Source organism: Balaenoptera ricei, chromosome 2 (assembly GCF_028023285.1).
Source record: "Balaenoptera ricei isolate mBalRic1 chromosome 2, mBalRic1.hap2, whole genome shotgun sequence".
Lineage (NCBI taxonomy): Eukaryota > Metazoa > Chordata > Mammalia > Artiodactyla > Balaenopteridae > Balaenoptera > Balaenoptera ricei.
The window spans coordinates 117,139,332-117,165,728 of NC_082640.1; positions in this window are offsets into that span (position 1 = coordinate 117,139,332).

A 26,397-nucleotide genomic window follows, 5' to 3' on the forward strand; every position below is an offset into this window, starting at 1 on the left:
TTTTCCCTTTTGGGTCTGAATATATCATGCCACTCCATTCTGGCCTGCAGAGTGTCTGGAGAGAAATCAGCTGATAGCCTTAAGTTACTCCCTTATAACTAACTTCTTGTTTTTCTCTTGCTGGCTTTAGAATCTTTTTTTTAATCTTTCACTTTTTCCATTTTAATCATGATGTGTCTTGGTGTGGGTCTGTTTGGGTTCATCTTGTTTGGGACACTCTGTGCTTTTTGTACCTTGATATCTGTTTCCTTCTTTAGTTTTAGGAAATTTTCAGCCATAATTTCTTCAAAAACATTTTTGATTCCCTTTTCTCTCTCTTCTCCTTCTGGAACCCCTATTATATGTTTGTCGGCATGCTTTATGTTATCCCACAGATCTCGTATGTTGCTTTTGCTTTTCTGTACATTTGTTTTTCTGTTTTCTGTTCCGATTGGGTGATTTCTCTTATTCCATCTTCCAGATCACTTACTGATTCTTCTGTGTCATTTATTCTGCTAGTCATTGCCTCTAGATTTGTTTTTATCTCAGCAGTTGAATTGTCTAATTTTGATCGGTTCATCTTTATGGTTTCCAGTTCCTTGTTACAGTTATCTGCACTTGTATCAATAATCTTTCTTAATTCCTTTAGCATGTTTATTACCTCCTTTTTTGAACCCAGGGTGTAGTAGACTGGTGAAGTTTGTTTCATTATTTGTTCTTTAGAGGATTTTTCTCTTGTTATTTTAATTTGGGGTAGTTTCTCTGCTTTTTCATTTTATTTCACTTTCTCTGTCTCTATGAATTTAGGAGAAAGTGTTATATATTGTGGTCTTGAAGGAGTGTTTTTACGTGGGAGCATCTCTGTGTAGACTGTGTGTGTCCAATATTTTTGGTGTTAGGGCTGGTTTTGGTATGGATGCCAGCCACATCTTTCCTCAGAGCATGCTGGCCTTTACCTCCTTGATAGGTGGTGTGATTATTATTGTGGTGTCCGGACCCTGCACTGGATGTGAGGCCTCCTCTTTGCTCTGTGGCTGTCACCAGCCAGTTGAGAGCAGGGTTTGCTCCCCAGTTGTTGGAGTAGACAGGGTTGTATTTGATCAGGCTCTGTTGCCCTTGAGTGCATGCCGTGCCCCAAAGAAGGTGACTACTGAAGCAAGTGAGGGCCATGCAGTTACAGTGAACCTATGCACCACCCATGGAAGTGTCTGTGGTTCCACCCAGAAGCAGCCCAACGTGATGTCCCTTTCCCCCTTGTGTTCATCCCAGGTTTAATGCAAGGCTCTGATGTGGAGTAGGATGGGGCTCATGGCTGGGGCACCGTGGCTTCAGGAATCAAGGTGGGTGTGCTGCCACTTGGAATCTGAGCTGCCTTTGTAGTAAAGCTCTCCCATAACCTGTCCACCCTAGATCTGTTGCCAAGCTGCTGGGGAGTGGTGTGGGTGGAGCCAGAAATGAACGGCTGTGTACTCCTGCCTGGGGCCTATCCACCCAAGCCCCTGTATGTTCCTGTGGTGCTGCTCAGTGCCTGTGCCAGCAATGTCTGCCATGGCCGAACCTGCCCTCACCTTGCGCGTACTGACAGTGGGTTCCATGGCCAGAGCTGCTGTGTGTGTGTGTGCTGACAGTGGGCTCTGTGGCTCCCCCCGCTCCTCAACCCCACCCCAGGCACTCCAGGCTGCCTTTGAGCAGCTAGATGAGTCCTCTCTCAGGGCTCTTCTGCCTTAGATTCAGCACTTAGATGCTGCAGATTCTTGTGGTGCCACCTTGTGCACACACTGTTAATGTCTTCCTAGTTCATTCCGCCACCCCCATGTTTGCACTGACAGTGGTCTTTGTAGTTCTGCCCGGATCACACCCCAGGCCCCTCGGTCTGTCTCTGTGCAGCTAAACTGAATCTCTGCCCTGATCTCATGCCAGTCAATGGTGTAGAGCTAGTGAGACCAGGACATTCATCCCTTTAGATTGGGAAGTGCGCAAGGTGGCACCCACCATCACAAGTCTCTCTCCACCCCGATTATTAGCAAGCCAGCATGTGTGCACTCCTCACGAGTAGAGTTTAGACTTCTCCCACCTCTTTATCTGTCCCAGCATGTTTCCCAGCAGGTAAGGGGCTTCTCAAGGCCAGGGAAGGGTGCAAGGTGGCAACCACCATCAAAAGTCTCTCTCCACCCAGATTATTAGCAAGCCAGCATGTGTGCACTCCTCACGAGTAGAGTTTAGACTTCTCCCACCTCTTTATCTGTCCCAGCATGTTTCCCAGCAGGTAAGGGGCTTCTCAAGGCTAGGGTTCATGGTGTAGATTTTCTCTTTTTTACAGATCCCTCCCAGGGGCACTGGTCCCAACTTGTTACCTTTTTTCTTTTTTTCCTTCCTATCCAGTTGCATGGAGATCTTTCTTGTAGCTTTGGTTGTATAGGAGATCAGTTTCCAGTTATTCTTCTATAAGAATTGTTCCACATGTAGATGCATATTTGATGTTTTTGTGTGGGAGTTGAGCTCCACATCCTCCTACTCTCCTATCTTGATCCCCCTCCTGACTTACTCTTTTAGCCTTTTTTTGGTTATTTATCTCTGTTGTACTAAATAATATGCATATACTGATATTTCTTGATGTATTTCTTTTAATCACAGTTTATTGATTTCCTCTTAGGAAGATCAGGATTTCACTTTCTTTCATATAGCATCTCAATATCCCACCACATCCTTTAAAAAATTGATTTCAATAAAAATTTCTGGTCAAATTAATTGTGAGTCTTTATATTATTTGACAATGCAAATATTATTCACTGCTAAGCAAAGTTGTATAAAATGTATGTTTTATCACCAGTCTTTGTTTTTCTTGAAATTAATATTTGCCTCATTTTTTATTTCCTTAGTTTTCTATGTACCTATTTTATGCATTATCAATCTATTAACAACATTATTTTCCAAAAGCTCTATTACACTAGAGGCTATATCATTTCCATTGTCCCTTAAAGACCATATTTTATCCTATTGTGCCAGCCTAAGCCATTTGCTTTCTAAGAGTGCTCTGCCTTAGGGGCCTTCTGTCCTTTGGAGACTTTTTTTACTTTCTTTCTTCTTTTAAATCTTATTTTCTCTTTCTCAGTTTATTCCCTTGTTTATCTGGAGCACATCTTCCAGTTGTTTCATAGAAAGGAAAAATAGGCTATAAATTTCTTGAACCTCTCATGTCTAAACATGAATTTATTTTACCCTTCCAAATAATTCATAAATGAGCTGAATACAATATCCTAAATAGAAAGTCATTTTTTTTTTTCAGAATTGTGATGGTATTAGTCGATGGTTTTCTGGCTCTTGTTGTAGAGAATTTCTGTGATATGTGATTCCTGTTCCTTTGTGTGGAACCTTGTTTCACTCTCTGATGATTTTAGAAACTTTTCTTTATCCTTTACATGTGCAAAATTCAAGATGGTATGCTTTGTTGTAGGATTTCTTTATTTCATTGTGCAAGACACTCCGTCAGCTCTATATATTTGTAGACACATGTCTATCATTTATTGGAAATATTGTTGCATTATTTCTTTGATAACTTTCTTTCATCTGTTTTTATTAGTCTCATTTTATTTAATTTCTATTACTAATATAATGAAAGTCTTGAATAGTCTTTTAAATTTTTTAAAGATGTATTCTCTTTGATTTTTAATATCCATCTTTTTGTTCTAAAATCTGGGACTTATCCTTGACTTTACTTTCCATCCCCACATTTAAAAAAATTTCAATGTTATATTTTAAATTTTCAGCATATATCTCATGTTATATAATTGTACTTTATTTTAGTATTATTATTTTATTAATTTAACATTTTACTTTTTCTCTTCTCTTACCATGGCCTGACAAGGCTCGGCATAAGCTGGCATCAGGTTTTTGTACAACTCATTCTTTTCATACTTCAAACCATATTTTAAAAGACACCTCCTCAGTTTCCTTTATAACAATTTATATTTGAATTTGTAATTACTTGTTCATTTTTTACTTGTTTATTATCTCTTTATATCTGCTAGGCTGTTTTTGATGGTAAAACTATCTTTTATTAATTACTATATATTCTTGGCCATGTATAATGCTTGGTACATAATCAATTATTGGTTAGTGCTGATGAGAAGGAAATTAAAATGGTACAGAGTAGGAAAGAATGTGTTAGAGGACATAATAATCATATAAAATGAATGTTATATTAGTAGAAATTGAATATACTAAATCAGGGGGTATAGGAAAACCTATACTGGTCATAGGTTTTATAGATTATAAAGAATCAGAAAATGTAAAAAAGCAGAAAGCCAGAGTGCTTAGATTCTTAACCCCTCAGTAAAGATGTGAAGCAAGAATGCAATTGTTGTTTTATCAAGTTGTTTTATCAAGTGGGGCCCAGTGGAAATGAAACTGGAGTGAACTGTGTAGGTCCAACTCAAGAGTTGGCCTGGCTAAGAGACCCCATCCTCATAATAATAATATTAGGAGGAAAATGCTTCCTTCAAATGAAGTAAATTGTAATAAAGTATGCAATACCAAGAGGTCATGGTAGCTTCACTTTGGAATAACCTTTGGGAAAGAAATTATGAGCAGTTTTTGCAGAACATAAGAAAATGATCTTAGTTATAAATAAGATATTGTGCTGAGCTTGAAATCCAGGGAGCTTCTTGGTCCCTTAGACTCACTGTAACTCCTGTGGATGCTCTTGTAATCAGTGTAAAGAAAGCATATTACTTCATCACTTTTCCTTGGTTCCATTGTTCTTTTGTTCATGGAAGGAAACCCCTTGGCTGGAGGACATTAAGATTTATTTTTTCTCATTTTTCTGATGGTTTTGTAAAATAGTTTGGGCTAAGAGCAATTGTAGCAGCTATTTTCTTAGCTTTCTGCTGCCGCCATGGACATTAACCCTGCATAAGGAGTTAAAACAGGTAGACATACGCAACTATCAAAAAGATATGTTGAATCAATTCAGAAAGGTATCATATTATGTATTTGTCCAGCAGGAAGCTGCATGAGCTCGTGAAGGTCATTTCAGCTCTGAGTGCATTAGCTCTCTGAGAACTGTAATGTTTGCAATGTGATGTATATAGGGCTTCTGCAGAAAAAGTGTCATGAGGGACAATAGAGTAGAATGGATCATTACCAAGACACAATATGAAAAGGAGTCCTGAGGTTGAACTAAATGGGTGGCAGAAGGAGGTTGTGGCATTATGATATTTTGGTTATCACCAGGACCCAAAACACAGTAAAAGGCTCAAGAATCTTTTTTTTTTTTTAGCATCTTTATTGGAGTATAATTGCTTTACAATGGTGTATTAGTTTCTGCTGTATAACAAAGTGAATCAGGTATACATAAACATCCCCATATCTCCTCCCTCTTGTTTCTCCCTCCCACCCTCCCTATCCCACCCTTCTAGGTGGTCACAAAGCACCGAGCTGATCTCCCTGTGCTATGCGGCTGCTTCCCACTAGCTATCTATTTTACATTTGGTAGTGTGTATATGTCCATGCCACTCTCTCACTTCGTCCCAGCTTACCCTTCCCCCTCCCCGTGTCTTCAAGTCCATTCTCTACATCTGTGTCTTTATTCCTGTCCTATCCCTAGGTTCTTCAGAACCTTTTTTTTTTTTTTAGATTCCATATATATATGTGTTAGCATACGGTATTTGTTTTTCTCTTTCTGACTTACTTCACTCTGTATGACAGTCTCTAGGTCCATCCACCTCACTACAAATAACTCAATTTCATTTCCTTTTATGGCTGAGTAATATTCCATTGTATATATGTGCCACATCTTCTTTATCCGTTCATCTGTCGATGGACACTTAGGTTGCTTCCATGTCCTGGCTATTGTAAATAGAGCTACAATGAACATTGCAGTACATGACTCTATTTGACTTATGATCTTCTCATGGTATATGCCCAGTAGTGGGACTGCTGGGTCGTATGGTAGTTCTGTTTTAGTTTTTTAAGGGACCTCCATACTATTCTCCATAGTGGCTGTATCAGTTTACATTCCCACGAACAGTGCAAGAGGGTTCCCTTTTCTCCACACCCTCTCCAGCATTTATTGTTTGTAGATTTTTTGATGATGGCCATTCTGACTGGTGTGAGGTGATACCTCATTGTAGTTTTCATTTGCATTTCTCTAATGATTAGTGATGTTGAGCATCCTTTCATGTGTTTGCTGGCAATCTGTATATCTTTGGAGAAATGTCTATTTAGATCTTCTGCCCATTATTTGATTGGGTTGTTTGTTTTTTTTTGATATTGAGCTGCATGAGCTGCCTGTATATTTTGGAGATCAATCCTTTGTCAGTTGCTTCATTGGCAAATATTTTCTCCCATTCTAAGGGTTGTCTTTTCATCTTGTTTATATTTTCCTTTGCTGTGCAAAAGCTTTTAAGTTTCATTAGGTCCCATTTGTTTAATTTTGTTTTTATTTCCATTACTCTACGAGGTGGGTCAAAAAGGATCCTGCTGTGATGTATGTCACAGAGTGTCTGCCTGTGTTTTCCTCAGAGTTTTATAGTATCTGGCCTTACACTTAGGTCTGTAATCCATTTTGAGTTTATTTTTGTGTATGGTGTTAGGGAGGTGTTAGGGAGTATTCTAATTTCATTCTTCTACATGCAGCTGTCCAGTTTTCCCAGCACCACTTATTGAAGAGGTGGTCTTTTCTCCATTGTATATTCTTGCCTCCTTTATCAAAGATAAGGTGACCATATGTGTGTGGGTTTATCTCTGGGCTTTCTATCCTATTCCATTGATCTATATTTCTGATTTTGTGCCAGTACCATACTGTCTTGATTACTGTAGCTTTGTAGTGTAGTCTGAAGTCTGGGAGTCTGATTCCTCCAGCTTCGTTTTTCTTTCTCAAGGTTGCTTTGGCTATTCGGGGTCTTTTGTGTTTCCATACAAATTGTGAAATTTTTTGTTCTAGTTCTGTGAAAAATGCCAGTGGTAGTTTGATAGGGATTGCATTGAATCTGTAGATTGCTTTGGGTAGTAGAGTCATTTTCACAATGTTGATTCTTCCAATCCAAGAACATGGTAAATCTCTCCATCTGTTTGTATCATCTTTAGTTTCTTTCATCAGTGTCTTATAGTTTTCTGCATACAGGTCTTTTGTTTCCTTAGGTAGGTTTATTCCTAGATATTTTATTCTTTTTGTTGCAATGGTAAATGGGAGTGTTTCCTTAATTTCTCTTTCAGATTTTTCATCATTGGTGTATAGGAATGGAAGAGATATCTGTGCATTAATTTTATATCCTGCTACTTTACCAAATCCATTGATTAGCTCTATCAGTTTTCTGATAGCATCTTTACGATTCTCTAGGTCTAGTATCATGTATTCTGCAAACAGTGATGGCTTTACTTCTCCTTTTCCAATTTGGATGCCTTTAATTTTTTTTCTTCTCTGATTGCTGTGGCGAGAACTTCCAAAACTATGTTGAATAATAGTGGTGAGAGTGGGCAACGTTGTCTTGTTCCTGATCTTAGTGGAAATGGTTTCAGTTGTTCATGATTGAGAATGATGTTGGCTGTGGGTTTGTCATATATAGCCTTTATTAGGTTGAGGTAAGGGTTTTTATGATAAATCAGTGTTGAATTTTGTCAAAAGCTTTTTCTGCATCTATTGAGAAGATCATATGGTTTTTCTTCAATTTGTTAATATCATTTATCATGTTGATTGATTTGCCTATATTGAAAAATCCTTGCATTCCTGGGATAAACCCCCCTTGATTATGGTGTATGATCCATTTAATGTGCTGTTGGATTCTGTTGGCTAGTATTTTGTTGAGGATTTTTGCAGCTATGTTCATCAGTGATATTGGCCTGTAGTTTTCTTTCTTTGTGACATCTTTGTCTGATTTTGGTATTAGGATGATGGTGGTCTCATAGAATGAGTTTGGGAGTTTTCCTCTCTCTGCTATATTTTGGAAGAGTTTGAGAAGGATAGGTGTTAGCTCTTCTCTAAATGTTTGATAGAATTCGCCTGTGAAGCCATCTGGTCCTGAGCTTTTGTTTGTTGGAAAATTTTTAATCATAGTTTCAATTTCAGTGCTTGTGATTGGTTTGTTTATATTTTCTATTTCTTCCTGGTTCAGTGTCGGGAGGTTGTGCTTTTCTCAGAATTTGTCCATTTCTTCCAGGTTGTCCATTTTATTGGCATACAGTTGCTTGTATTAATCTATCATGATCCTTTGTATTTCTGCAGTGTCAGCTGCTACTTCTCCTTTTTCTTTTCTAATTCTATTGATTTGAGTCCTCTCCCTTTTTTTCTTGATGAGTCTGCCTAGTGGTTTATCAGTTTTGTTTATCTTCTCAAAGAACCAGCTTTTAGCTTTATTGATCTTAGCTATTGTTTCCTTCATTTCTTTTTCATTTATTTCTGATATGATTGTTATGATTTCTTTCCTTCTGCTAACTTTGGGGTTTTTTTGTTCTTCTTTCTCTGATTGCTTTAGGTGTAAGGTTAGGTTGTTTATTTTTGATGTTTCTTGTTTCTTGAGGTAGGATTGTATTGCTAAAAAATTCCCTATTAGAACTGCTTTTGCTGCATCCCATAGGTTTTGGGTTGTCGTGTTTTCATTGTCATTTGTTTCTAGGTATTTTTTGATTTCCTCTTTGATTTCTTCAGTCATCTCTTGGTTATTTAGTAGTGTATTGTTTAGCCTCCATGTGTTTGTGTTTTTTACAGATTTTTTCCTGTAACTGATACCTAGTCTCATAGCATTGTGGTCAGAAAAGATACTTGATACGATTTCAATTTTCTTAAATTTACCAAGGCTTGATTTGTGACCCATGATATGATCTATCCTGGAGAATGTTCCATGCACACTTGAGACGAAAGTGTATTCTGTTGTTTTTGGATGGAATGTCCTATAAGTATCAATTAAGTCCATCTTGTTTAATGTATCATTTAAAGCTTGTGTTTCCTTATTTATTTTCATTTTGCATGATCTGTCCATTGGTGAAAGTGGGGTGTTAAAGCCCCCTACTCTTATTGTGTTACTGTCGATTTCCCCTTTTATGGCTGTTAACATTTGCCTTAAGTATTGAGGTGCTCCTACCTTGGGTGCATAAATATTTACAATTGCTATATCTTTTGGATTGATCCCTTGATCATTATGTGGTGTCCTTCTTTGTCTCTTGTAATAGTCTTTATTTTAAAGTCTATTTTGTCTGATATGAGAATTGGTACTCCAGCTTTCTTTTGATTTCTATTTGCATGGAATATCTTTTTCCATCCCCTCACTTTCACTCTGTATGTGTCTCTAGGTCTGAAGTGGGTCTCTTGTAGACAACATACATGTTGGGTCATGATTTTTGTATCCATTCAGCCAGTCTATGTCTTTTGGTTGGAGCATTTAATCCATTCAGCCAGTCTATGTCTTTTGGTTGGAGCATTTAATCCATTTACATTTAGGGTAGTTATCGATATGTGTGTTCCTATTACCATTTTCTTAATTATTTTGGGTTTGTTATTGTATGTCTTTTCCTTCTCTTACGTTTCCTGTCTAGAGAAGTTCCTTTAGGATTTGTTGTAAAGCTGGTTTGATGGTGCTGAAGTCTCAGCTTTTGCTTGTCTGTAAAGTTTTTAATTTCCCTGTTGAATCTGAATGAGATCCTTGCTGGGTAGAGTAATCTTGGTTGTAGGTTTTTCTCTTTCATCACTTTAATTATGTCCTGCCACTCCCTTCTGGCTTGCAGAGTTTCTGCTGAGAAATCAGCTGTTAACGTTATGGGGATTCCCTTGTATGTTATTTGTTGCTTTTCCCTTGCTGCTTTCAATATTTTTTCTTTGAATTTAATTTTTGATTAATATGTGTTTTGGCATGTTTCTCCTTGGATTTATCCTGTGTGGGACTCTCTTGTGCTTTCTGGACTTGGGTGACTCTTTCCTTTCCCATGTTAGGGAAGTTTTTGACTATAATTTTTTCAAATATTTTCTCAGTCCCTTTCTTTTTCTCTTCTTCTTTTGGGACCACTATAATTCGAATGTTGCTGCATTTAATGTTGTCCCAGAGGTCTCTGAGACTGTCCTCAATTCTTTTCATTCTTTTTTCTTTATTCTGCTCTGCAGTAGTTATTTCCACTATTTTATCTTCCAGGTCACTTATCCGTTCTTCTGCCTCAGTTCTTCTACTATTGATTCCTTCTAGAGAATTTTTAATTGCATTTATTGTGTTGTTCATCATTGTTCGTTTGCTCTTTAGTTCTTCTATGTCCCTATTAAACGTTTCTTGTATTTTCTCCATTCTATTTCCAAGATTTTGGATCATCTTTCCTATCATTACTCTGAATTCTTTTTCAGGTAGACTGCCTATTTCCTCTTCATTTGTTTGGTCTGGTGGGTTTTTACCTTGCTCCTTCATCTGCTGTGTATTTCTCTGTCTTCTCATTTTGCTTAACTTCCTGTGTTTGGGGTCTCCTTTCTGCAGGCTGCAGGTTCATAGTTCCCATTGTTTTTGGTGTGTGCCCCCAGTGGGTAAGATTGGTTTAGTGGGTTGTGTAGGTTTCCTGGTGGAGGGGACTGGTGCCTGTTTTCTGGTGGATGAGGCTGGATCTTGCCTTTCTGGTGGGCAGGACTCATCCGGTGGTGTGTTTTGGGGTGTCTGTGACCTTATTATGTTTTTAGGCAGCCTCTCTGCTAATGGGTGGGGTTGTGTTCCTATATAGCTAGTTGTTTGGCATAGGGTGTCCAGCACTGTAGCTTGCTGGTCCTTGAGTGGAGCTGGATCTTAGCGTTGAGATGGAGATCTCTGAGATAACTTTTGCCATCTGATATTACGTGGGGCTAGGAGGTCTCTGGTGGACTGAACTTGGCTTTCCCACCTCAGAGGCTCAGGCTAGATACCTGGCTGGAGCACCAAGACTCTGTCAGCCCCCCGGCTGCTGGGTGAGTATGGATTCCACCAAAAGCACTGAATGAAAAAGTGAAAAGCTGAGCACAGTTTTCATTAGTCTGTGGAACTGCTTTCTTAGAGTGGCACCTGGAAGCTTTCTGAACCCCATCCTTTTGGATTTTTAGGGCAGCTTCATTAAATAGGCATGACTAATAAAATCATTGTCAATTCATGATGGAACTCAATCTCCAGCCCCACTTTCTTCCTTGGAGGTCAGGAGGATCAAGAATCATTTTTGATGTAATAAAATTTCAGCGTTAAATCTATAGGAATGCTGATGCCACTTTAATGTAGGGGTAGCCTGGGTTCAGGGATCTTCCAGTCTGGGGAATTTTATTACAGAGAGAGTTCAGAGTGGTATGTAGGACTGAGAAATTATATGAAGGAGAGAGATAAAGTTCAAAAGACAAGCTTCTGACAGGCATGAAAAACTATAAGGAATTTATAAGTAGAAAATCAATCAAGGGATAGGTATAACTCATTAATCACAATTAAAGTAACAAATAAGTGATTACTTAGAAATTTTGAAAAAGAAGAATTGTCACCTCTGGGAACCTTTTGAGGTTAAAGTTGTTTCAAACAGAGCTATTTACTTAGGAAGTGATAAGTTCCATCTTTTTAGAGGGCCACTGGCAAACATGTCTGCTAAAAGCATTTATTCTTACAGAGCATTACATTATTCTTATTCATTTTATTAACGATATATCTTTTGGGGGAATTGTTTAAATGTTTAATGCTTATTCATGTTTATTATGCAGTAGACCAAAGACTGCTAGGTTTCTAAAGGAAGCACAGTATTTTATACACTAATGGTCTGGAAGTTTGTATTCATATCAGGGAAGTCTTTTTGCTCCTCTGCAAGCTCATCCTTTGTTTTATTATTCTTCATCAGAATAAGGAAACAACTGTAAAGCATGTGTCTTTAGATCATTCTTTTCTTCTTAACAGCAATTATCAACTCATTCTTAAGGAAAATGACTTAATAAAATTATTTCTTCTAGCCTTTTTGGTCCATCTAGTTTCCAAAACTCTTAAAAACTGTCCAAGCTTTTTCAAAGCCTACTTCAAATTGTGGACCAATATCAATTATAATACTCCTTTAAAAACCTGGTGAATATTTACTTGGCATGATACTCTTCTCTTTCTAAGTAGAGAGTGTTTTACTTTGTTTTGGTTTGTTTTTAATATGATCTCTTTATTTGCCTTTTACCCCATACCTCAAAAAAAACTAAGAAAATAAATTATCAGCCTAGGAATTTAATTGATATTTAAATTACCTTTATTCATCTATTCCAAGTCTAAACTATGAAAGATTCAAGGCCCAAATAATTGTACACATTAAAAATTCTTCTTTTTGAAACCTACAGTAATCTGTTTGGTGAACTTTATGTTTCCAATTCCAAGAAAAAACTATTTTTCCCTTTCAATTATAGTATTTTTTAAAAAGGACGTGATACTCTATGAGAGAAAGATGCTGGAATTCCTGGATTTGAAAACATTTGAAAGAAGCCAGTCTAAGATTATGGTTTACTCTGCAACAAACTTAGCATTATCACTGGATGGTCTACAACCTGACCTTTTAGCTGTTGATACTACCTGTTTGTTTCCTTGTTTGTTCCTTCTCCCAGCTGATAAGTTTCAGTAGAAGTCACTATTTTCCCAGTTCTAGGATCTTAACTCAATTATTTGCCATTCTACTAAACCTTAGAATTTTTTCCCCATGCTTTTAAAACTTGAAATTCCTAACTTAAAATTCTGCAATATTTATTCATTCTTTATTATTTCAGGTTAGTTTGTATGGAATTATTGAAAAACCACAGATTTTAATGAGAGATCAGGGTTAAAATTGTGGATCTGAAATTTACCAGCTGTTTGAACTTGGACAATTTTCTTAACCTTGCCGAATTTCAGTTTCTTCCACCTGTAAAATGGAAAATTCAGTAAATATCTCATAATATTGTTGTGGGTAGCAAGTGAAAGAATGTGTATAAAGGACTAAGGATAGGACTGGTAATATTAAGGCTAAAAATGCAATTCCCCTCTCCTTTCAACACTGCTTTCCTTTTCTCAACTAAAACTGGATTTCACTTTTTCAGCAGCTACTGCAACATACATGCAATTGAATATGACTATGCAGCCTGAATTTTTGTTGTTGTTCTCAATGTTTTAAATAATCTAAAACTTTTCAAATTCTGTGAAATGAGTTTACTTATAATGGTAGACTCATAATTTCAATTGATCTGCTCATTTTTGGTCATCTTTTTGAAAGTTCCCTCAGAAGTCTTGAATAGACAAGGTTTTTTACCCAGGAGTAGCATCAACTAGTAAAATAAAGCAGTTATAAGGAAAGTGAGTACTAGGAGATTATTATTATGTCAAGGTATAAATAAATGAAAACATATGTATATATGTACATACACTGGAAAGTAGAGAACAAAGTCCCAATGAAAGGACACAATGAAAGGCAAGTACTTGGTACATAGTCATCTAATTAGAAAGCACTGTTTTTTACCTCCTTACTTTGGCAAATATAAGTAAGTCTGTTTCACTCTGGATTATCAAGAGGCTGTTAATGTACAGGACAGACTCTTTGGGGCAGGGACACATATATATATGCAAAACAGATTGAAGGAGATAATGATGACAGAAACAGCTCCTATGTCCTGTCTACTGCTGCAGAGACATCTTAATAGAAGTGAAAGAAATACTTTTCTTTTTTAAAGCCATTTTAGAAAATGGTTATAGATCTCCAGGGCAGAACAGAGAGGTAAGTCAGGAAATATTTATGCAGCGGAGGGATGCCTATAAAAACTGTAGAACATTGATCACAAGGGATTGCAGAATTAACCTGGCACCAACTCAAATTGGGGCAGGACAATGGCCACCAACGGTGTGCGTTTTCAAGACAGCACTGGCCAATGGCTGATAAAGCTACTGTTGGAACAGAAACAGTCTTTATCTTAAGAATTCGATCATATAACCATGCAAACTTCACTTTTAAATGGTAATGAAAGTTTTAAGGAACCTTAAGAGTCATAACCTGATTCTTTCCCTTACCTAAGTTACTCTCTGGTAGTAAGTCGGCACTGAGAGACTCATTCACTCTTGGAGGCTAGGAGGACACTGAAGTAGTATTGTGCTAAGTGTCCCTCAGTGGGATGAAAACCTAAATGTGCTTCCCTGAGTGTAAGATGCTACCAACAAAGACTGTAGCACTGGGAAGATAAAAATCCCATTGAACACATGTCTATGTTTTCTTTGACTCAGCTTTACAGTAACAAGGTCAGACAGACAAAATTATGAAATTTGACTTCAGTAACTTTGTCCCATCCCCAGCTCAACACCTGATTCTCTGAGGACAATAACTTCCTTCCTTGCTATCCAAACAAACTTTGAGCTAGCTGTTACATATAACGGGAGCTGATAAAAAATTCACATTAAGGATTTAATGACAAACTAATTTGCCCCTTCTTTCCTAAAGGGAAATTTCAGACATCAGTGATAGGCTTCTGTGAAAATATTTTTGAAGGTAGCCCTGAACCACTCTGCACAAGTATCCACCCAAAATCTTGTCAGGTGGGTGCAAACTTGAATCACTTGCCAGAGCAACATCCTATTGAGACTGGTTGGGAGGTACTTTAGAGGAGAAGAACTCAAATTTGAATTTGACTACGTGTCCTTAAAGGAAAAGAAAGTTCGACACAGAATGAAAAACAATCTTGAGGTACTACTCCTCCAAAGTGGGCCAGTAATGAATACATTGACTAAACCTATATAATCAAACAGAAGTGGGTTAAATATTGTGAACAGAACCACAGTTTCTTATTTTATTATATAATTGGAAAGGAGGGAAATAGGAACAACTTGATAAAGTAAATATGGTTTGATTAATCAAGAGAAGTGCCTTCAACTCAGATAAACATTACAGTAACTCTAAAGCATAGGTTCTTGAACACACTTTCTTCTTCCTTGGCCCTTGTATCTTTTATACCAGAACCTGTTTATATGCTTCTGTGTAGTTTGGAACCATCACTAGACCATGACAACAATTAAGTCTCAGATTCCTTAAGTTGGAACCAACTCTCTGGAAGTATACATTATTCCCAAAAGTCACAATGTGAGCAAATATAAATGTATTTAAAACATACAAACATGCAGGTGTGCACATACACACACACACACACACACATGCACACACAAAGGGAAGGTCACTGTACAAAAGTGTCCTGTTCTGGTTAACTATGGCTGCATGACAAAGAATCTCAAAACCTGCCACTTATATCTATGATCATGTTTTTAGCTTTTGATTCTGCAATTTGGGCAGGGCTTAGTGGGGGGAATGCTTCTCTGTGTTCCACATGGATAGGCAATCCACTTTGAATAGAGCTCACTCATGGTTGGCAAAGTGGCGCTTCTTTTCGCTGGGAGCTCAGCTGGGCCTAAGGATCAAGGACCTCAGTTCATCTTCACCTGGTTCTCTCTATGGGCTCCCTGGCTTACTCTTGGCATGGTGGCTGGGTCCCAAAAGTGAGCATTCCACAAAACAGGAAGTAAATGCTGCTGGCTTACTGAAGCCCAAGTTCAGAGTCTGATAGCATTACTTCATGTTTTGAAGTAATTGGTCAAGCAGCGACAGATTCAAAAAGAAGAAACATAAACTCCACCTCCTGATGGGAATGGGGTCAAGAATTTGGGGTCAATATTTTAAATGTTACATAGTTTTTTGTTTCTTTTTTTGTTTTCTTTTGGGCATGCTGCACGGCTTACAGGATCTTAGTTCTCCAACCAGGGACTGAAGCCAAGGCCATGGCAGTGAAAGTGCCAAGTCCTAACCACTGGTAGACTAGGGAACTCCCTTTTCTTTTCTGTTTTTTTTAATTTTGGCCACGCCATGCAGCTTGTGGGTTCTCAGTTCCCCGACCAGGGACTGAACCCCGGCCACAGCAGTGAAAGCACTGATTCCTAACCAATAGACCACCAGGGAATGCCCATTAAAATATTACAGAGTTCTTTTAAAAACTCCCTTGGTAAAATCTACTACTTGATATACAAGAGGAATCAATGTATAGCAGTTTTTCAGAAACTATCTACTGTTTAAAATTTAGTATCACTCCTTTAGGAAATATTTGTATTATTGTTTATTTCTCATTACTGATACTGCATTATTCCTTAAAAACATCCATTCTTGTGATTTCTACCTTATCTACCAAAACAAAGGTTAATTCATTATACTATGATAAATCGCCCAATCTGGAAAGTGACTTCACCCTGGCAAACCACTTTAACAATATTTCATGTTCTGTTGCAATAACCTGAAAGAGTTAGTGCTCCCCCTGAAAGGCTAACAAAAAGTGCCAACAGAAAGGGACTTAAGTGCTGAAAGAATCAAATTCATTATGTAAAATGGTGCATGAGCTCTCTTTTCTTAACTTTGGGAGGACTTTTGGAAGCAAATGGAAATTTTGCTTGTGTTAAGTCTACTGTACACATTACTGCAGATGAATTTAAAATCTTGGCCAAGTAACAAAGAAATAAAGGAAAAGAAACACACACACACAGATGTCCCAAATTTAACATAGAGCATAAGCTTATCTATTTCTTTAGTCCCATTTATAGGTTTTCCAATAAATTGAAAATAAACAAAACCTTATGGCTTTGCATGTCTGTGGGGAGTTTGGGACTTTAGGTACACATATTTAAGAATCTTTTGCATAAATCTGCATATGTTTACATGCAATGACAGACATACTGCCGCTTCCCAAATGTGGCTAGGATAATTTAATCTTCTGCAACATTTTGCATAGCATATGTAGGTATAATATGCTCAGAAACATTACCTGAATATATGCAAAATACACTTAGCTCATGCTCACATAGTTCTCAAACTACATCTCATATCAAAAGATGTAGTTTAGAATGAGATAACATTTTGCAGCTTTACTTCTGTACATTTAAAGAATTCAAATTAATCCATATTATCCATAAAATGAGCTTTTTAAAATTTAAATTAAAAATACTTCTAGATTTTCTTATTGTACATTCTTTAATTCACATTTCTTTAGCTATCTTCTTAGTTTTTCTTTGCAGTTATTACATTTGTTTTTAAAGTTATTCAACATTGTGAGTTGGGGATCATTGCAAGTTTCTATAACAGGGATTATGAGAGCATTTACTCCAAAACAGTAAAACAGTAAGCAGTAAAAATAATTTAAAAAAACCAATATTGACCTAAGCATAAATTATCTGTGAATATACAACACTGATACATTTTTAAAAAGAGAAATATTTTAAAATTTACAAAATTTATTGAATCATACAGACACTGTGCTTTTACTTTTATGTTGTTAGAAACATACCTTCTTTTTTTTATAACTCTTGATTTCATTGGCTGGCTCTTTGTTGCAAATTCCTTAATTTGAATAAATGTTTAATGTTTTATTTATCCAGGAATTATATGTCTATTGTAGAATACTATAAAAAATATAAGTAAGCAAAAACAACAAAAAAATACCTATAATCCTATCATCTAAAGAACTGTTAATAGTCCATCTAGATTTGTTTTTCATTATCATACTTAATTTTTTAAAGTATCATGTAGATTTTTTCCACTAAAGAATATATATTAACTATTTTTTCATGTCTTCTAAATATTCTATAACATCTTGATTATCTAATTGTCACCTTTTTGAAAGCAACTCTCTTGGAGCCTCTCTTTTATGTATACCTTTAGAGAGGATCACCACATGAACATGTATCTTTTTGAACAAAGCATTTAAACGAATTCATATCATTTTCCAGAAAGGAATTGAAAATGGCTATTCATCCCTTCCAGTCATCCTGTCCTCTCAAAAGATTGGAGGCTACTATAATGAGTGTCCCTCATTCATTTGTGTAATTAGTCTCCATTTATATCATGATTTTTGGAATAACACCTATGCCGAGAATGGAATGACCACTGCTGGAGGGTATTTTTCCACATTCACAAACACAGAGTTGCATTTTTTTAGGTGTATTATTTAAAGATTAATGAGACTCATATTCACGCATGGTGAAGATAAAAATTTAAAAGCTCCTATCATCTTATTTTATATATTATGTCCTAAACTCTCAAATAGTTAACACAGATTTTTTTATACGTAGAACATCTTGTTAGGTTATGGCCTGTTTAAAATGCCTCATCTAGCTCTGTTACTTCTGGAACTAAAGCTAAAATTTTAAGTGTGGCACAACAGTTCTTCCATTATCTGCTCCTGCCTTGCTTTCCAGCTTCTTATTCCAGCATTCTCTAACCCACAACTTCTCTATTCATGTTGAACCAGCTGAAGTAAACAGGCTCTTCTTTCTGCTTAGAATGTCTTTTCTTCTGATTTTACTTGGCTAGTTGTCTTCTCTACTGTCAAGACTTAGCTCATGCTTGTTTTCCCTAAGAAGCCATCCTTGACCTCTGCCATATCTGAATGAGGTTCCCTTTTTCTGTGAGCTGCATTGCTGTGCTTTAATGTTCCAGTTGTTCCTTCAGCTGTGAACTCCTTGAGGACAGAAATGAAGGAAGGAAATTAGTTTGCTTGTGCCTTTAAAAACAATATGTTCAGATGTGCTGTTATGTATGTAGGTGGCCCTACATATGGCCCTTTTTGGGCTCCCTTTGATTCCTTCCAAGAATATATTGTGCATGTGCAAATATATTCTTTCTCTACATATTGGAGAGCATATGTATGCCAGAACCCAATGACTTTCCTGTTGTTGGCTATAATCTAGCCTTGGGTAATAAGCATGCTCTGTGTTATATAGGGAGTCCTTAGTTTTGTTTGTTTGTTTGTTTGTTTTGTCTATGCCTCAAGTCTGTAAGTGAAAGAATCCATATGTGACACTTGATAGTGTCCCTGATTCATTCATGTAGTCCCCACCTCTGTCATAACTACCAGGTACCAGGCACAATTATACGCATTGGGGCCACAAAGAACTGTCATTGTTTATGCAGAACTAACAATTTCCCCATGGTTTGTCTTTAGATTTCTGAGGTATGCCTTTGCCCTACCACATTCTTTCCTTCGTTGGCTATTTTTACTGCTCTCTAATTAAACTGTGAGATCCTGGGAGCTGTGGAATATAATGAAAAACATGATTCCTGTCCTTGAGCTGCAGTCAAAATAAATAGAGGTGGGAGTGCAAAAGGGTTATGTGTGTATGGGACACAAGAGATGTACAAACATTTTAGAGATTCTAGTAATGTAAGCAATAATATTAACTAATATTTAATACCTATAGCATAGAGTTGTGAGAATTAAATGAGCTAGTATATGTAGAACACTTGGATAGTACCTGGATGTATCAAGTACTTTGTAAGTGTTTGCTATTATTACTATTTACTAATTACATGGTAGATGATGTTGTAAGCATTTTATATATGAACTTTTTATAATTCTCATTCACATTGTTATATTACTGTATGAAATTTTTATATTATCACCATCATCCCCATTATATAAAGAAATAAACTGAGGCTTAGAGACATAAGTAACTTAGAATAGTAAAGTTATCTAGAATTCAGGTCCCTTCTCTCTCAATTTATTTCTCTTTCCACTGCAGAGAGCTGCCTCAAATTTCTCTTGCAGTTAACATCCCTTTGATTCTGCTTCTCTGAAGTTAACCCTAAAATGATTTTACTTCATATTTATTGGAAGTACTAAGTGCCTCTTGGTTGCAGATAAATAGAGGGCAATGGTGTCAGTGAGACTGAAGAAAAATGGTAGAACATTTTCCTTTTAATTTTCTACTCACTTAATTTTTTAACATCATGTGACTCTAGTAAAGGTCACACAGAATTCACAGTTCAGGGGGATGGTTATTTTAAAATACTTTACTCAAGTCTCCTCTAACTCAACATACAATTAATTTTAGATTTTGTATTGATAATTTTCCTCAGCAAAGATAAATTAACTCTTTAAATCAAAGCTGTAGAAGTTGAGTATTGACTGTAGTGAATAATAAGGCCTCTTTAATTTCTCCTAGCAGCATCTAAAGAGTTGTAAATTTTCAAATCTATACTTCTGTTGATGGGGAGTTCAGTTATTTCTAAACATAAATTATAAATCTATAACTAGCTATTGAAGACAAATTTTAAAATGATTTTATTATTATCAGTGTTATTCTAGTCACATTTTCCTACTGGAAAGGCTCCCTTAAGGTTTAGTTTAAGTGCAAGTTTAAGTGTTAAATTTCATATAATTTTTTTAAAACTATAGTCACCATGCTGTACATTATATCCTCATGACTTATTTATTTTATAACTTGAAATTTGTACTTTTGACCCCCTCATATTACTTCATATTACCTTCACATTACTTTGAGTGTCTCCGAAGGGACTAATTATTCATATCTCTGTTCCCTCCAAATTAAAACCAATTGAAAAATGAACATAAGAGTCAAACAGAGACCAAACTACTATCATTATTACCAGTAAAATCAGAATGTGGCATATGGCTTAGATTTAAAGCTAAATATGGTTTAGCTCTGAATTGATTTTACTCACCTAGTCATTGCATAGGAGCTCAGCAACTCAATCCCATCTCTTGAAGGGGTAGGGTCTGTCCGCATGGCATAAACTGGGGGGAAGAAGAGATGGCACACTACTTTCAGGTAAGTAAATTCCAAGAGAAGCTGAGCTATGCATGCTCAGAGACCCTTTTCCTATAGCCTCACATTAGATCAGCTCATTGCTCCTCTGCTTGAGGTGGTAGGGGAGGATTGAGTAAGTGATGGGTTTGGGAGGTTGGAGAGTGGAAGAGAAAACAGAAGCTGTCTCACAATATTTCTTAGGAACTCCTATTTTACAGTCTGAGGTAAGAACATGGGCAAATAATAGGACAGTTCCTTTTATATATTTATACATTTGTAAATTCTGAAAAGACCTGAAAATGATAAAGCAAAGCATTATGTCATATGATAATATTAACCTAGTGAAAAAGACAGGCTTTTTAAGAACCCATGACAGTGGAGCATATTAAATACAATACATGCAATGAAGAAAGGAAGCACAGGATACTATGAGAAATTGTGGAAAGGCCCTCACTCAGCTTAGGGGCATGGAAAGCTTGGGGAGGGTTCCCAGAAGAGGAACTATAATACCTGAATTGTCAATGTAGGAGATCACCAGGTAATGAAGAGTTGAAATGATCATGATGGTCTATGGGAGAAGGGTGTTTATAGCATTTTGGACCAGAAAAGATTTGATATTCAAAGGCATCTAAGAACAGAGACTGTTCAGAAAACAAACAAACAAACAAACAAACACCTAGTTCAACATACAGTTCAGTGTTGGAACATGATAAGAATGAAATTGGAGAGGCAGATAGGGGCCAGATCATGTAGGAGCTCTACATTACGTTGAGAAATTCATGTTTTATTGGAAGTGTAGTGGGGAGTCATCTCTAGATTTAATGAGGAAATGGTTTAGTCATACCTGAGATCTCTTGGTATTTGTGTGGAGAACAGATTGTTGGACAATGGTCAGGGAGTTGGAGAAGCTTTAAAAGTTTATGGAAATCTAGATGAGAACAAATGAAAGTGGGGAGGGAGCATTTTGTAGAAATATTAAGATGATATGATTTATGACATAAGTAGAAAGGTATTCAGGTAGATATGGTAAATTATTGAGTACAGGCTTAAGGCAGGGAGAGAACATTAATCACCAAAATATGTGATACTTTGCTCTAACATGATTTTCTGTTTCTTATATGTTTACTCTCTATAATTTCGTAAGTATAATTACCAACATTTTTGGTATTACCAAAAATAAAATAAAATGTTAGTAATAAAAATATTACCAACATTTTTCTGGGGTACAAAGAACTGAGAGATTTGAATGGTAAAACATAATGAAATTTGCTAATTGAATAGTCTCTCTACATCTGTATTTGCAAATGTGAAGGTGGATGAGTAGGAGAGAATATAAGAATATAACAAAAGAATATAACAAAACATATAATTTTGTTTTAGTCTCAAAATCCTAAAATTGTTGTGACAGATAAGAATCTTTTAGCATCTAGTAAAAAGTCTAACCATTAAGAGAGGTATTTTTATTTCAGCAATAGAATTTATATTTACAGCATGTACATTACATACAACCTAATGAAATCCCTATTTTTCTAAGGTTACATTCTGAAGACAATTGCTGAATTTTCACGTTGAGAACCTATATGTTTATGTGTGTGTGTATACATATAAAATTTAACTTCATATGTTTTAATATAAATACATTAAAATATTTTTTTCTTATTCAAGTGATGGGAGCATTTTGATTCATTTACATTCTTGTATTTAGTTCCCTTTGAAGAGAAAAAATAAGACAAATCAAAACAAACACACACAAAAAAATTGTCCAAATATGTCATTGTACAATATGGTACTCACCAGATTTATTTGCCTGTCTGGCTACTCTTTCTGTGCTGCTTCTACATCCCTGCTCTGGGAACTTCCTCTGATCTTCTTCATCAGTATGATATAATAAAACAAAGATGCGCAGGGTACTAAGGGAAACAGTTGCACTTCACTGAGCCCAGGGGGTGGCAGGCTTGGGAAAGTTTCTCAGAAGAAATGATCAATGTAGAACACCATGTAGAAAAGAGGCGTGGAGGTGATAGTGGTCAGCAGGAACCTGCACGGTTTTTCCAGCAGTAAAGTCTGTATGCTCATATTGAGCTAAATAGACTCCTTCCTTGAGAACGCATGATACAGAATAATGCAGAGAAGTAGGGACTTGGGAGCTGTTGTCACTGAACGTTTTATTCCACGTAGCTTGGGGATAGAAAAAACCTTCTCAAAAGCCGGTAGAAGAATACAGAACATCAGTGGAGAGAATCAGAGATTAGCAATGGAGAGGAGGTCCTTTCTGTGTTCTCTAGAGCACTCTCATACGTGATTTCAGTCCATTTTTAAGGTTCAGCAGCATCCGTGCCCTTGAGTTTTATAAGGCCCTAAATATTCTTAGAATACACATACCATAGCTCAATATGTTTTCTATTACTCCCAAATGAAAGAGTTCTACGTAACACAGATATAACACAAAAAGGATTCTTTAGCAGTTGTTGATTGGGCTGCCTGAAAGGACAAAAACAAACAACAACAAAAAACCTCAAAACGTGTTTTATGATAATGTGTTGTCTCTTCTTGAAAACTCTTTCTACATTTTTGTCATTTGAAAATACTTTCACCAAGGTACTATAACTTCCAAGCTATAACATTTTTCAAAAAGAAGAGGGGGCAAAGAGGTTATGCGAAAGCATTCAGTCAGTAGTTTTAAAAGAGATAGGAATAGGATCTCAGTAAAATCATTGTGAATCCAACTTGTTCAATAAAGGTGTAACTACTCAACCAAAGTACAGTTTACAGGAGTGACAGATAAATTTACAAGAATGAGGGAAGGAATGGTGGTAAAAAACTGACTAATCCGCAGGCCATTCCATGGAATTTAGGGAAATATTGCAACAACAAGATCCTCTGCCTGGGTTGGATGTAGACAAGACAAACATGGGGAAGAAATTTGAGTAGTTTTGGAGGGTAGGTGTTCTGGATAATCTCTCTCCAATTGAAATATACTCAGTTTTCCTCAATTTTAGTTTCCAAGGTAACAATGATTGATCCACCAAACTAACTGCCATCAGTGGGGATTAAATGCAATGGATAATTATGATAATTTTCAGAGCAATACTAGTGACTACAATCACTTACATATAAAATATTTTAACCCAGAATCATTGGTTAAGAGTGGTGAAAATTTCAGGTATCAGGGAAAACTGATGAGTGGGGTTTATGGGATCTTATACATTGTGCCAGATGTGATGTGAGTTCCTTGAGCATAGGAGAGTGATTATGATTCTCAGACGACAGGATCAGGAACAAAAACAAAAATAACAAAGCAGGACTGTCCCTAGGAGAACAATATGCCACCAGTGTTGAGCATTATTCATTGCAGCTTACCCTTCCACACGTTTGATAAAAGAAACTGGATGCCACTTTTACCACCATCTGTTCCTGTTGCCCAGAGATATGTGCAAAGAGCCATGGGGGCAGAGCAGATTCCTTAGCTCACATCTCAAGTTTGGAGCAGATTCATGTGATTGGAGGAGCCAAAGGCACACTCCCTAGGCAGAAGAGAGGCTGTGAATATAAAAATCTACCACTTTGAGATTTTTGGGTGAGAGGAGAGCTCTGCCTCCCACCCAGGATCCTAAAATGGGAGAGTACCCAAACATAGAAAGAAGATTGAGAATAAGAGCAGCCAAAAAGGAAAAAAAAAAAAAAAAAAAAGTCCACTTCAAGTATCCCCTGGAGATGGATTTAGAAGGTTTATGTATACAAGTTGTTGTCATGCATCAGCCCCAGTCCCTGTTTCTGTAGCTAACGCTGAATAAATTGAGTCTTTCTCTACCAGCTCATTTGCACTTCTCCACATTGCACAGCGATTATCCAGCTACTCATCATTCCCTACTTCCCTTCTTCACCCCACTCTCCAACCACCACCATCAACATGACTCAAACATTTTTCAGGTTGCAAACACTTGACAGATGTAGAACTTGTTTTCTTTAAAGAGTTAATTCAGGGGACTTCCGTGGCGGTCCAGTGGTTAAGACTGCGCTTCCACTGCAGGGGGTGAGGGTTCGATCCCTGGTCGGGGAACTAAGATCCCGTATGCCACGTGGTGCGGCCAAAAAAAAAAAAAAAAAGAGTTAAATCAATGCTCAGAAACAAGAGGTTACTGAATAGCATTTCAGTCCAAACGAGAATTATACTATTTTAAGTACAAGATTTACATGGGAGAAAAACTCCATGAGGAAATGGGGAAGACACAAAAGAAACAATAATGATCAGAAACATTTAAGATGATCAATTATGAAAATTATCCAACTGACTTGATTCGAATCCCAGTTTCATCACTTAAAATTGTGTGACTTTGGGTCATTTACTTGACCTTTTCTTACTTTAGTTTCTTCATTATTACCTAATTAAGAGGATTGTTATGAGGATTAAAATAATACATATTTTTGACTTCTTTGATATCCTCTTTGGATAAAGATTGTTTACAAAAGATGCAGAGCAAGGTGTATAGTATATTACTGTATATTAAATGGAGGAAATAAATTATATTCATTTTGCTGTATATGCATAAATAAATTCTGAAATGATACAAAAAACCCTGCCAGCAATAATTACTGTGAAGGTAGGGGGAGTAACTGGGCAGAGGGGAGACAGCAATGAATGTATTTTGATTTTTATATTTGAAGCATGTATTAGTCTTAAACTGTATATTAAATTTAAAAAAGAAAATTAAAAGTATGCAGGGAATGAAAAATATGTAGAAAATTAAAACAATAACTAGGAAAATTCTGAAAAGTAGAAATATGAGAAAGAATCTAACAGATATTAAAATACAAAGTATTGAAAATTAAAATAGTGTGATAATAGTACAACAACAGAAAGACATATCAAAGAAAAAGATTAGATATTCCAGGATAGACACAAATACATAATGAGGATTATGTGTATGTTAAAGTTAGTATCTAAAATCAGCTGGGGAAAAGATAGACTATTTAGTAAGTGGCATTAGAACAACTAGGAAGACATCTGAAAACAATAAATTTGGACCAATATCACAATGTTTATTAGGATATATTTCAAATAGGTAAAATATTTAAATATAAGAAATAAACTGTAAAAGTGCTAGGAGAAAACGTGAGGTGATTCATTTATAAATCGGGTGTGGAAAGAACTTTTGGACTTCACTAAAAATCTGAAGGGCATAAAGGAAATGATTGTTAAACAGAAGAGACAGAGAGACAGGCAGGCAGACAGAGACAGAGAAACAGAGACAGAGACAGAGAGGGAGATAGAATAAGAGGAAAGAAAATTGAAATCATAACACTGGGAAATTTCCCAAAATTTAACAATACTCTGATTGTTAAACTGTGGGAGAATAGGCACTTGCATACAGCACTGACAGTTTAAATTTGTATAGTTCTAATGGTAAGTTGACAAAATATATGAAAATTACAGACAATATATTAAAGTTATATATTCTTTGAGTACTTCTACTTCTGGGAATCTATGCTAGAGTTCTACTTACCTCTGTACAAAATTGCAAACATACAAGGGAATTTGTTCTAGGATTGTTTATATCAGTTTGAACTATATGAAATCGACATTTTATGTGACTCAAAAGTTTGAATGTTGGCAGTATGCCTGTAATAGCAAATGACTGAAAAAAATATTCATTGATAGGAAGTGGTTCAATAAATTATGTTGCATTAAGTTAAAGTAATAGCATGAAAGTAATTAAGCTAATCTGCTCATACAACTAGGGAAAGATTGCCAATATATGTTGTTATGCGGTGGGGGGAAAAAAAAGCTATTTTATCAATGTGTACCATATATTGTATTTTGTATAAAATTGAAGGAAATTGAGTAAATATTATATTTAAGTGCATAAGCATATAAAACCTTAAAATT